Source organism: Lepisma saccharinum, chromosome 8, assembly GCF_977018435.1.
Source record: "Lepisma saccharinum chromosome 8, izLepSacc3.1, whole genome shotgun sequence".
NCBI lineage: Eukaryota > Metazoa > Arthropoda > Insecta > Zygentoma > Lepismatidae > Lepisma > Lepisma saccharinum.
The window spans coordinates 87276263-87291079 of NC_139236.1; positions in this window are offsets into that span (position 1 = coordinate 87276263).

The following is a 14817-nucleotide window of genomic DNA, read 5'->3' on the forward strand; positions in this document are numbered from 1 at the left end:
TGAGTAAGAATTAAATGTGTGGCACACAATTAATTGTGCCCTGTTCCAGCATGTCTGGAGCAAAGTGGCGCAAATCGGAAGAGAAGGGGAAAGAGGGGAAGGGGGATCGAGTGGACAGAGCGAGGCAGTACACGCTGCTGGAAAGGCTGGTAACTGCAGTGGATCTCCTCCCTCAACGCAATCCCGTTCCTCTCATGTGTTCATCGCTGCTCAGATACTTGTTTTGTTCACCTGCTCCAGAGATAAGTGGGGCAGAGTGTAGTTCGCATACATGTAGCAAGTAAGGCAACTTATCTCAGAATGAAAATTCCACAGAGTTTTCAAACATTTGTTTCAGCAATAATGACTGGACACGGATCACACATAATCCCTTGCCAAAATCTAGTGGTCTAAAATCATTTGAAAACATGAATGTATCTGTTTACAGATTCCAAGTTATAAGGAACTATTTCGTAGATGTTCATGTAACCGTTATAAAATTACAAATAAAATATATTCACAACCTTAGATATACTAATTCGAAGAAAGAAATTCAGAGTAAGATTTCAAATGCATGTGTATAAAGTAATTATAGAAGTACAGAGCAATATGAGAGTATTGCTTTTTTTTCAGGATAACGTTTACAATATTGAGGCGACAGAATAATTAAGGACGTATGTATTGGTTAGAGTTCTTGAGAGCATTGTAAGCGGTCCTAGGTTCGATCCTCCTTACGAACCGTTCTTTCTTTTTCTTTTTAAAAATATTTCTCCTTCTATTAAACAAGAGCATAGCAACATTATCTATAATAATAGTGTATAGTGGCTAGATTGTCCTAAAACTGGAATTTACTAAAAAAAAATAATAAACAAATAAATGAATTGACACACGATCAAAGGGATATTTTCACGTATCAGATCTTGAATTATGATACTCTAACGATAATTGTGTTCTGCTTCAAAGACATTGACAAATATTAATGAAATAACCATTTATATTTGTGGCAATTCAGGACACACTAATACTACCCCTTTTTCCACTCGAGTTCAATGCAAAGATACCTTCACAAATATCGACTAAAAAGTTTCCATCATGTGCAATTCTCCATTAAATGTTTTCGCCGAGTCGTATTACCTTCGTTTTCTTTGTAACAAACAAGTATTCTTTACACATGACATGTAGGAGGGGGGTTGGATCTGCATTTCATATTGGTCAGCTCCTTCTACCTGTGTTTAGGAGCAAAAGCTTGTGGGGTAGTGGTTACCGTTAAGGATTGTTAATCTGATGGTCGTAGGTTCAAACCCCTCCGGTGGCAGAAACTTTTCGTACGTTTTAGACATATCCCATTGCGTTCATTGTCCACGCCGTATGAAACGGAATGATTCCGTTTGGAATTAACGATGGGAGGGGGGAAATGTTAAATAACAAAATTTCAACGAACCGAGAAGAGGAGAAAAATGGGATAATTCTTATAAATATGAAAATTACATTCATGATTTTAGTGGTATAATCGCAGGTAAAATCAAAGAACTTAGGTGGAAGATTTTATCTTGCTCTGAACTCGACCAAAAGGAATTTCGCACCGATCTAATACATTCTCCAATACATTATAAAATGTTAATGAATGTTTCATGTCGATAATTTTATCAATGCATCAGTTCTTGACGCCGAGACGTATTTTCCGCAACTACCCCTTCTCTCCTCTCGTCTCCAGTCCCTTCTGTTCTTAACTTCTCCTTCTCCTTCTTCTCTCACGTCCTTCTCCTCTATTTTTATCTCATACCGCCTTCCCTACTTTTCTCGCCACTTGTCTTCATCCCACTATTCTCCACTCCTCTTATCTCCTCTCCTGTCTTATATTTCCGACTCCACGGCACTGTTCTCCTCATCTTTTGTTCTTCTCTCTTTCTCTCTTTTACTCTACTCTCCACTTCCCTCTTCTCGTCTCCTCCTCTCCTCTCCAAACTCCTTTCCTCCTCTTCTATCACCTCGCTTTCCTTTCTCTCTTCTCTCCTCTTTGCTCCATTTTCCTCATCTCTCCTCGCATCTTTTTCCTTTCACTCATTACTTCTCCTATCCACTTCCTCTATTTTCTTCCCTTCTTTACTTTTCCTCTTCTCCTTTTGCTTTCTCTTTTTTCCTCTCCTTTGTTCCCTTTCGTTTTCTCTCTCCACTTTTCCTTTGTGTAGACTCATCAACAATGAAATACTAGAAAATCGACGTTGTTTCTTTCTGAGAGTATTGCAACAAATGTAATACTGATTTTTTTCTAGTTTTATGCAATAATATTTGGATATCTTTCTTTCGCTTATTTTATAAATATCTAATGTGCATGTGGCAACCCTGAAATTGAGCCTAACTCTACATGCAACCCACCAACTCCTTGTGTAAATTGGGTTGCCTAGTTTAAAATGTCGTTGTCCTAAAACTATTGAGAGACACTGTACAACTGCCCAAAAGTGCTCCATCCTCCACCGCAGTCTCCAGACTTGAACGTCATTGAGCTCCTCTGGTGTATGTTGGAAAAAGAAGTGAGGAAAACACTTATAACCTCGAAGGCAGACCTCAAGGCGAGACTTCAACATGAATGGGCCAACATATCGCCAGTGTACACCAGAAAATTGGTAGAAAGTATGCCAAATCGTTTATCCGAGTTGTTAAAAATGAAAGGGATGCCTACCAGATACAGACATTTCTGTTCGTTGCTTTTCAAGCGTGTTTTCCTGTTTCTCCTTCCATAGTAGGTGAAACCCAACGTTCTGGAGCGGTCTTTTGACCTACTTTTCGCCTTACGACATTTTACTATAAGGCTGTCTCCCCTTACGATATTTTTCTGTAAGGCTAGACCGGTCCTTTGACCTACTTTTCGCCTTACGACATTTTACTATAAGGCTGTCTCCCCTTACGATATTTTTCTGTAAGGCTAGACCGGTTCTTTGACCTACTTTTCGTGTAGACCCAAATGGAGAATTCAACGCCCGAAAATGGAGCTCGGTGGAGCTCGCCTTAATGGATTTCTCTCGTAAGGCATGAGCTCCATTTTCTGGCAGTGTTACCAACTCCTCACTCGAAAAAATCACCAGGGTTTTTGTTTTTGGGTATAACCTAACCTAAAGCAAGGAGGTGGCAACCTTGCTTGAGGTATTTTCTCGCAGTGTTGCCAACTCCTCACTCGAAAAAAATCACCAAGGTTTTTTTTCTTGGTCTAACGTAACCTAAAGCAAGGAGGTGGCAATTTTGCTTGAGGCTTGCCTTACAGTGCATAAAGCAAGGTTGCCAACCCACTGGTACTTTTGCCATAGCCTTTTACAAGAAAAAAAAAAGAGAAAGGGAAGAGTTAAACAACCGACAGCTTACCCACAGCCTTTTTTGCTCTAACCTAACCTAAAGCAAGGAGCTGGCAACTTTGCTTGTGCAATCAACCCGGTCGACCGCCCTCAAGTGGAGATAAGCGTTGCCAACTCCTCACTCGAAAAAAAAAATCACCAAGGTTTTTTTGGTCTAACCTAACCTAAAGCAAGGAGGTGGCAATTTTGCTTGTGCAATCAACCCGGTTGACCGCCCTCAAGTAAAGATCAGCGTTGCCAACCTACATATACTAAACAAGGAGAGCCGGCACTGCCGTAAAAGAGAGAGAGAGATGGGTGGATGGTAATATAGTATGTGTGTGCGTGTGTGCGTATAATATGTAGCATTATTAACTAGAGTGTGTTGGCAATTTACTTGCAACTAAAAAAATAGAGATGCCAACGTTGGTGTAAGATGAAGAGAGAGAGAGAGAGAGAGAGAGATTTATGGCTGGCAACAGTAACGAGCGAATGCGCCATATCGTAATTTTCCAACTCCGTATATCGTGATTTTTGTAAACCTCTCTCTCGGGGGAAACACGATGTGTTATACACACGCGCGCGCGCGCCTGTATTGTGACGCAAACAAACAAACAAAATAATAAATGTTGTCTTTTAGGATACCTGGCCCCCTATAACCTCGCGAGGGTGCGTGGTGCCCAACGCAGTTCTAATGGTCGCGGCTAACAAAGCCATGCCTTTGTAGAGTTTCATGGGTTCTTTTTTTTTTCCTCCCACCCCCTCAATTTGTTTAAGAAATTCGATTTGATCCTAAAAAACACTCTGCATCCTATTGGAGTGCTTTGGATGTGTTTTTAGATTAAAAATTTTGTAATTGGGGAATGTAGAAAAGCTATTCTTGCTTGTTGGCGATATTTTTTAAAACTGCTCTGTGACCCTCTCGTTTTTCACGTCGTAGGCGAAGGACTTCTCTGCAATCAGGATGACACTGCATAGGGTATCCTCGGGCAAGGCATCGTGGAACTCGCAGACGACCTTGATGTTGGTTCGATCGTTGACCACAACCTTCTTTCTCTTAGATGTGTTGATGACGGTCATGGGTCTCCGTGCTTTGAACTCGCTGGGCGTGTAGTACATGTCCACGCTCCCCTCGGTCACGCGTTTGTAAGCCGAAAACGCTTCGTAAAGTTTGAGGTAATCGTTTTTGGTCACGTCGAGGTTGTAATTCTCGCGCGGGAACACTTCGTTGCGTCCGTTCTTCAGATAAACGTTCTTGATCTTGCAGTCGTCGAATTTGCTGGAATCTTTTTCCTGATTTTTGTCCCTCCCGGTCTGAAAGAGCACTACGACGAAATCTGGCATGTCGAACTGTATGTTGTTGAACTGCGTCGTCACGTCGAATTCCATGTGACTTCCGGACGCCATCTTTTGCACGCACTGGTAACCGTGAAAGTGAATCGGTACCTGGGGGCTTTTCAAGATCTCCGCTTTGTGCTTGAGGGCGTAGTTTGTTTCGTATTCCACCACCGGCATTCTCAATTCCATGCTTCGGATGACGCATTTCGCTGCTTCGGGTAAAGTGTTGGCTATCGGCGTGGTGCCGTCCGGACCTAAAGTAGCGTATCGCATCAGTGCGTCGTTGTCGTTGGCCGCTCTTCGAAACGTGACTCTCAGTCCTCCCTTCCACATGATCTCCTTGTAATCGGAGAAGAATCCTGGAAGCAGACGCATGGGAAAGAGCACTGTGTGACTTCTCGTCGATATTTTGGTCCCGGCTTCGAATCCCCCGGCCTGGTAGTACGCTGCGTCCGTTTTGGATAATTTCAAAGTTCCCACTGCCGTCGACGTGATGCCTGGATAATCTATTCTGTCGATGACGGTGTTGTGTTTCCTCACCTCCACCTGCGAGAACAGGTGAGGCACGAAGTTGTCCACGAGTATCAAGTTTGCTGCTGCAGGAAACGCGTCTCCGCTTTCTTTCTTCACCACGTCGAATTGAAGGTAGAGGTCCGCTCTGTGAGGATGAATGAACCCGTCGCCTACGTCCACGTCGTATTCGATCTCCCTGTTCGCCTCGTTCAGATTGGCAAACGTGCGACGGTTGGGAGGGAAAGATTGCAATTCGTAACTTTCGATTTGCTCCATTTTACATGTATGGTTATTTATTATACGTTGATCTCCACGATGGCCGTCGTAGTGGCACCTGCGAAATCCACCACGTCTCCTTTCTCGTTCGTCACCACCAACTCTATGTCGTCTATGCGGTTGCGACATACCGGAAAATAGATCGGCGAAGAGGGCGTGTAGATGATCGGTTCCATGAACTCGGAACTTGGTTTGAAAGTGGCTATGATTCCCGTCTGCTTATGACTTCCTAACAATCCGTCCGAAGATTTCGTGATCATACCTTCGGCCACGTTACAGTGTACGTTCAGAGTCTCTATGGCCAAGAATTTAGGAATGTTGGTTGCTACGTGCTTGATACCAGCTTCGAGTTTGGTGTCGTTCTCGAAACCTAAAAGTTCTCCCATGGTGCCCAGGTCCACGGTCTCCGTCGCGGATAGGATTTCCACTCTGTGCGTGACCGAATTTTGAGAAAGGTATGTGCCTTTGGGTAACTGAGCTTGCAAAGTGGAAAGATTGTATTGTCCTGGCGTGACGACGATGTGTTCGCTTCCGACGCTAATTTTGTTGTTGTGCTGCGTGACGTTGGGTATGAGGTACATGCTGTAGAATGCACGCAGAGCCACGGATTTAGGATAGACGATGTCGTCGTGCAGCGTGAGTTTCAAGATTGAAGATTCGCTCGTGAGATGGAACACACCCATCCTAGTGATGCTGTTTGAGGTTCCACAATGCTTTCTGGAAATCCTCGATCGTAGGGTTATTTATTTTAGAGAGAAACGTGAGTACGGAAAGGCAGAGATGGCCGCAGTTCACGTCTCCGAAATTTTGAATGCGTTCGTCGTTGTAGTATATGGAGGTTTTGTTCGTTTTCAGATAATGAATTAAATTTGTAGGTGGAACACCTCCGAAAGAATCGAAAACGAATGCTTTATCATCATTTTTGTGGTAACATATCCAATGCGTGCCTGGATTTTCTTGACCGTCCAAGTTGACTACTCCGCATTCTCTTCTTTTGACGGTTGAAGGTAACGAGTCGGACATGAAAACTCCTCTGAAGTGTTTGATTTGTAACGGTTCGATCAGAGATTCAATGTCTCGGTTGGTGAGTGCTTCTGTTTCTTTTTTTTAAACTTTTTCATCACGCCCTTCCCCTTCTTCTCCATGGCCAGGTTGTGACGTTTCTGTTCTTCCAATTCCGCCTTGTTCTTCTTCGAGTCGATGACGGTTTTCGCGATGGCGGCACTTCCGCCGGCCAAACTTCCCACGGCCCCCAATGCTGCCAGGATGGCCGGGATGCTGAATATGAAACCTCCGATCTTTTGCTGTTTCCGCGAACGTTGCAATCTTTTCAATTGAGGTGTGCTGAGCAGCAATTTCATTCCGTGTCCTTTTGACAAGCAAGAACGTTTCTTCTCGCGTTGTTTCTTGGTGAGTAACCCATCGAGAGCACCTAGATTTTTTAGATTGGAGTATGGTATCTGGTACACGACACCCTTGGGCTTCATGTTGATGCTCTATGTGTTATTTTCACGGTATGTTATTTATATATATATTCTGAGATTTTTTCTTGTGTAGTTTTTTACGGTATGTTATTTATATATTTTCAAGGCCTCGCTGTCGTTACACAAATTCTATTACGTGCTTCGTTTTCTTGCCAAGAAGTTCCTTTGTCCCCTTGTACACGATTCGAGTTTTGTTCTCGATTAAAATAGATAGCTTCTCGTCGGATAACATGTTAGCGTATCGATCTGGTAAAAATAGACTGTATTGTGCGTTGAGCAACAGGCGTACCTTGGGACCATACTGGGTAGAAACAATTGAACCGGAAGTTATCGTGTAAGGTTTGTCGACTTCCAATTCCTGAATTTTTACATACTCGACTGACAAATTTAGCATTTGTTTTAATGCTTGGAGATCACTTATTTTTTCGGTCGTCATATCAAAGAAAAATTTCAAAGTGTTAGAGAGAAATTTAATTGTTTTTCACGATGTGTGTTATTTATATATACCGAAGATTATTTTTTTTTCACGATGTGTGTTATTTATATATCAAGTTTTTTTTGACACGTATATATATTATTATTTTTTAACAGAGGAAGAAAGTTCGTGCTTCGGAAAACGCGAGGATGTGCGTAGTGATATCTTCCGTCTCCTGCATAGACTTGTACCAATCATCAGTATACTGTCTTCTTCCCTGCCTTGCCTCGTACAGTTCGTCCGACCTATCGTCCAATTTTTGCCCTGCAGCCAAAAGCAGAATGTTGAGATCACCGCACCTCAGGCCGCTGATCTCCCGAAGAAGGTCCTTGAGAACCATTTCACAAGGGATGCGAAATTCCGGCATTGTTCTTGCTATGTTTACAAGTTTATTAACATCTCCGTTAACTACCTTTTTGAATATTTTAGATAGTAGCTCGGGTGGCAAATTAGTTATGCAATCCATGTTGTTTTTTTACTGTATGTTATTTATATACCCCACCCCAATTTTTGTTTCGTGTTCATGGCGATGGTGGTGCCTAGTGCGGCGACCCGTTCACCCAACGATGCGTCTCTACTCACGAATCTTTCGAAAGCTGCGTGCTCTAACTTTCTGTCTGCTTCGTGACGTGCATCCAGATCCGTCTGCGTGGTGTTGTAGGCGATGTCGTGATCTTTGCATGCGGCGTCCAACGGATTCACACCCTTGTCTCCTCTCTCCAATCTTTTCTCGAGTTTGGTACCCGGTCCGCAGTACTGGTAGCCAGGTAAATGCATCTCGAAAGGTAACTTGTTGATGATGTCGTTCACGAGTCCCTTTCCTTCGGCAACGTTCCAGAATTTCGGAGGCAGCGTGTTGATGATTTTGATCAGGTAACCTATGCCCTTGTCGTCGTTCACGATGAAGTTGGAAAGTTTCGTGCTGATCATGTCCACGATGCCAACCTTCTCGTTGTAGAAATTACGGTTGCCTGCATTCTCTTCGCCGGCTATCACCAACAATCGGTCCACGAGTTTCCTAACGTCGTCCACCCAAACGAATTCTTTGGGTAACGTGTTGTAGCGTTTGACGCCGCTGCCTGTTTTGACCTGGTTCCAAATCGGTTTGATGAGATTCCTGTACTTCTCGCCGCTGCTCGATTTCACCCTATTCTGCGAGGCGTCGTTGTTCTGGTACAAGGCATCCGTCATGATCAGAATTTCCTTGTAACTCTGGTAATCTTCGTCGGTGTAATCTTTCGGCTGCTTTTTGGCGACGAGTTCCCACAGTCCAACCGTACCCGGATACCTGTTCCAACTATCCTTGTCGCCTAAATTGACTTTAATGTCGTTGCCTTCGAAGGTCACCTTCGATTTCCCAATCTTCCACACCACACCGCCGCCTTCGCTGGTTTCCATGCTGGGATACAATCCGAACACTTCATCCTTGTCGAATTTCCCCGTGCTCAGGTAGTCTCGTGCCAAAGGTCCCAACTCGATCTTATCCGAAGACGACGACGTGCTGCCTATGGCTCGACGTCGTGCAGGTGCATCCTTCAGTTCGAACGGCGTCGAAGGAATGCTCGAAATGGGCGTGGGTACGGTGTAACTTTTAGCTGCGAGCGGTACGAGTTCATTAATCAAATTTTTATTTTGTTCCGTGACACTTTTAATTTCTTTACCTAGACCGCTGATGGCATCGATCACGGGTTGATCCTGACGTTTCTTCTCTTCGTAGAATCCGCGATTCTCGGATTTCCAACCTTTGAAGCGTTTCGCGAGGTAATCGCGAAGCTTGAGATTTTCGTCTTCGATTTTTCGTTTCGTCATGACGTTATTTATATACGTCGTTTCTCACAACGTTGCAACGTTTAGAAAGTCGTTGATTTTGTTTCTGTATTTTCCATCGTTGGGTTTCCTCGTCATGTCGATCGTCGCGAATCCGAAATCGTCACCGTTCCAGCAAGTAGAGCAGCAGCGTTCCGAAAATTGATTGTAGTTCATGTCTCCGCCTACGTAGTCATCGTACGCGTGCTTGAGGTTGGTGTGATCTTGACGAAACAAACATATGAAATTAGCGTTGTCGCGTACTAACTGTTTTGGAATTTTGGAAAACGTTTGAGCTAGGTAGAAGCAATCCATTCCTTTGTGACGACCTTGCGTGAAAAAGTTGCGAATTTCATTTTGATTTTCCAGGATGGCGTCGTCGAACACGACGACTGAATTTTCACGACAATCGTCGAGTGGTTTTATTTCCGAGGCGAACGTTGCAATGTCCAGACCATCGTACAGTTTCATCAGTTGCTGGTATTTGGATTGCTCCAAACTTTTCGAGAACACGTACAGGTGCCTGTTCTTCCAATCTAACCAATTCGGTGCGAGGAGAAAATTGTCCACGAGCAGTGTCGTTTTCCCACACCCCGAAGGACCTACGATCAGACAGCGGATGCTGTCGGGAAGCAACTTGCCGTTCTTTTTCTTCGTTTGACTTTCCGGATCCGGTAGACGCTTCACCACGTTCCACGTACTCACAAGATCACTTCGTTCGCGTCGATCCAACTCTTTTCTGGAAGTCCCAGCCATTTGACAAACAGTTTGTCACCTTTCCTACGCAATACTTTCTCGATGAGGTACGTGTCGGGGTGTTTCGTTTTAGAGAGTTCCTCTTCGTAAAATCTTCCTTTCAAAATCTCGCCGCTACTATCTTTTATTATATACGTGTGTCGGTTTCCGGGTAGAACTCGAACCACCGTAAAAAGTTCCGTGCTCCAATTTTTTGTGAATCCCTTCTCGAAGGTGCGTTTGAATTTGCTGATCCTCACCTGGTCTCCAATTTTGTATTTAGCTTTTTTTGTCGTGGGTGTGTACTTTGGACAGTAAACGGTAGAAATTAAACGCTGCTCGTCGGACTTGGTAACGTCGGCTGGCTTCATGCCTATCGTTCTGTGTACCGTATCATTATAGGTGTCGACGAGTTCCGGCAGGACGTCGACCCATTTGTAATTTCCCCGAAGCGTGAATCGTTTCCACATGTGTGTTTTCAAGGTTCGATTGAATCTTTCCACGATGCTGGCTTTGATGTGACTGAAGCTCGAATAATGTCGAATCTTGTGTTTTTGAATAAACTTTTGGAATACGGCGTTGTAAAATTCTTTACCGTTGTCCGTTTGCAGAAACCGTGGTCGTCTGCCGCCGCTTTCGCGAAAAATTAATTTGAATGCTTCCGTGACGCACGTTCCCGTTTTCGCCTTCAAAGGTAGAGCCCATGCGAATTTCGAAAACGTGTCTATGACGGTGAGGAGGTACTTGTTGCCCTTGTTCAATTTATGCACGTTTTTCAAATTGCCGCTGCTCATCTCCACGAGGTCACTTTGCCAGAGGTCGTCGATGCCCTTGGTTACCACGGCCAAACGTTCGTAGTTACGGCGTGCAGGTTTATGCAATTCTTGGACGATGGCTTGCCTAGACATTTTTTTTGTTTAGAGATTACGTTTCAAGAGAAGCACAAGCGTGATGGGATTCAAAGAGGGCGGCACTTCGCTCGTGTTTTGAATGATCAGCTTATCGCCGGCACTCACGTCGAAAACAGTAAGATCTTCGTCTTCGTGTATTTCATATATGTTGCGCGTTTCGTTCCAACGTGCCAGAGGAATGTTTCCTGCTTTCTGGACACCACGATTCGATATCAAGGTCATGGTGGGAACGCTAGCTTTTCTACCGTGAGACCAGTACGAAAATTCGTTTATCTGAATCGTGCCATCGAGGAGAAACTTGTAGTACGGATGATAAGGATGCAACATGTACAGTTTGTTACCTTCGACGAAGGTGGAGATTCTCTGTTGATTGGGTATGCTGTTGATTTCGATGGCTTGCAGAAAATGCAGTTTAGCGAATTTAGTGTCGACGCCGAGCAGATTACTGTGAACTTGTCCGAGTTTATTTTCGATGGGCAGCAAATGCTCGACTATGGTATCCGTTACGGTAGAAAACGACGGTTTGATTTTCACTTCCACGTTCAACTGCTTGTAGTTTTCGTTGAGTTCTTGCAACTTGGCACCGAAAGAGGCCAGCGTCGATTCCTGTGTTGATTCCAGCACTCCAACTTGATCTCTGATGTTGACGACGATGTTCTGAAGGTTCTCGACTTGATTCAATTTCGAGCTCTTCTCGGTAAGATCGTTCACGATGATTCGCATGTCTGTAAACTGCATGTGAAGGTCGGCGACGCTCTGCGAAGTGGGCAGCGTCGACACCAGCGAGGCAAGTTCGTCTCGAATCTGTTCCACGTTCGCCGTTTCCGTTTCCAGTCGTTTCAGCATGCGTGATATGTTCCTTTTCAAAGCGTGTAATTCTTTGGAGGTAGGGAGATTGCCCACTTTACTCTCGAGATCGCTCAACGAACTTTTGATGTCACTCGAATCTGATAGTGCCGTCACCGCCGTTTTCAATTTTTCCAAATCTTCGCTCGAAGGCACGCTCGTTCGTAACGATTCCAAGTCACCCTGTATGTTGTCCAGTACGTGATGAAAATGAGCGAGATTCGTTTCGACGTTTACATTTTCTAAATATTCGATTTTATGCTGAACCGTGCTTAACGTGTCTTGAATGCTCGTCAACGCTCTCGCTTCAGCGTGAATATTTTTAATTTCTTCGTTGATCAATTCCAAGGACGCCTGAAGCGTGGCGATGGTGGTTTGAATGTGTTCGAAATCTTGATAGGCCTCCAATTGAATTTTTATGTTCGCGACGCTTTTACCGATGACCTGCAGTTCGTCCGACGATGGTAGGTTCGTCATTGTATCTTCCAAAGTCTGCAACTTGGATTTAATTTCTTCCAACGTGCTGGTGAATTCTTCTTGTAATTTGGAAACGACGACGTGCAAGCGTTCTACATCAATATCGTTCACGACGGTTTGAAGTTCAGAGAAATTCTTTTCTATTGCGGAAGTTCGTTCTTCGATTTCGAGTTTCAATTTTTCCAAATCTTCATTTTTCGCTTGAAATTGCTGTAATTTGGCCAAATCATTTTGAAGCGAATCCACGCTCAACTGTATATTTTGAACGTTGTCGTAAGAAGGTACGTCGACATAATTTTTTATCAGCGTTTTCAGTTCGGAATCGATTTTCAGAATGGGGTCGAGACATTGCGTTTGGAGCGTAGCGATTTCCGACTCTAAACTTTTGTTTAAGGTTTCCTGCAAAGCAATCAAATCGGTCCTCAACTTCTTAACTCGAATGTCCAACATGAGAATCTCTTCTGCGTGGTCTACACGCTTGGTGTTGCCGAAAATGTCGTTAGGCATTTTTGGTTAACGGTTATTTATAATAGGATAGACGATTCGTAATTCTACGAAGAGAGGAATAAGTTTATCGTAATCTCCGAGGAGTTCCACGTAAAGATAATCTCCTGCAGACACATCGTACGTAATGTTAGAAAGCATCTTGTCGTGCTTGATTCGAAAAATGTTCTTGCCGGTAGAAATTTTGATTTCGCCTGCGTTTTCCGGATTCACGGTGATTTGAAGTTTCCCGTCGATCGGAATTTCGTAGAAATGTAAATTGTTATTAAAAACATAAAACATCTTGCCCACGTCCTCATCCAATTTCGTCCAAATGCTGTTGAGGTGAATGATCAACAGACCGTTGAGTTTAGTTAATACGGAAGGTAGAAATTCATGATCTGTCGTCGTGCGGTGTACAGTCTCCATTGTTTGCTTTCGGAAACCAAAGAGATTCATGTTGGTTATTTAAGAAAAAATTGAGAACGTATCTAATATAAATAACACCACAAAAAAAATGTGTGCAATTTAGTAACCATCTTTTTTTCTTAGCAAAAGAATGGAGAAGAAGGAAGCAAAACGTGCATGCGACCAATGTGGGAAATATATATCCATTTCTAACTTGAGAAGACATCGGAAGGATGTGCATGGCAAAGGATCAAGTAAGAGAGAGCTCGATGTTGACGATCAAGCGCCACGAAAGAAGCAGAAGAGTGCCGGCGAAAGTATTCGAAATATTTTAACCGAGGAGACTTTCCGATCTGAAGAAACATCTGATCTAAACAACTTTTTTCGCTCGGTCAAAAGCAAGTTAATTTCGTCTATCACCGAAGCTTTGTTGCAATGCTCGTTGAAAATCCACCTCATCGTTTCCGCCATTTACGAAAACGTAAAAAAAGAGCGAGAAACTTTCCATCATTACACTGGTGTAAAGAGCCTCCACGCCGCCGACGTCGATGAGGTGGATGCCATTTGCAACCAGATGATTGACGCTTTGTTGAACAAGCACGAGACTTTCCAAAAACGTGGATCGGGTTGGACACTTTGCGGTTCGTCTCACACTTTAACTTTGAAGGTGGCACGATACAACCCGATGGGAGCATCCAGCTACATCAATTTGCCCCCGGAAATAGCCAGTAAGAAAGCCATCATCAACATTCAAAATGAGGATAACAGATGCTTTTTGTGGTGCATCATTGCCGATCATCACCCAGCCAATGATGACAAACATCGTTTATACCACTACAACAAGCCGGAATATCTCTCAGAATTTGAAAAACCTATGGCTGGCATTAATTACCCCGTAAATCTACGAGACATTAGTAAATTTGAGGCACAGTACAAGACAGATAAAAACGAAAATATAGCAGTACACATCTTCGGATTAGACAAAAACAACACCATCTACGTTCTCAGACACAGCAACATTAAAAGTAATCTTGTCATCAGATTACTCCTGATCGAAGATGATGATAATTATCATTACTGTCTAATTCAGAATCTTCCAAAATTAACAAGAAGTCAAATTACCACAGATCACCATAAAATTGGAGTATGCGACAGATGCCTGAGTATATTCTACGGTCAAGGAAAAAAGAATGCTGATGAAGAACTCCGAGATCATCATGAAATGTGTAGTAAACATTCGGCTACGACTATCAAAATGCCTTCTCGAGACATGACATTTTCCAACTACACCGCATTACTCTGGCATCCCGTGGTGATATGCGCCGACTTTGAAAGTTTCCAACTTCCACTCGCCACATGCGAACCGAATCCCAGCGTATCGAGCACCACCGAAATTCTACATCACGAAGCCTGCGCTTTTGGATTGATGGTCAACAACACAGGCGATGTTATTTTACATCGTGGCAATGATGCTCCACAAATATTCCTTCAAACCTTGAAGCAGATGGCCATACAATTCGCTCCTCCACTAAGAGAAGACAAAGCAATGGAGCCTCTTACCCAGGAAGAGAAGAAAGCATACGACCTTGCCTCTCAGTGTGATGTGTGCGAAAGTAACTTCACCCTCGAAAATGTCAAAGTTCGCCACCACAATCATCACACGGGAAAATATGTAGCCCCCCTGTGTAACAACTGTAATCTACAAATCAAGAAACCGAATTTTATTCCAGTATTCATTCACAATTTGGAGGGCTACGACG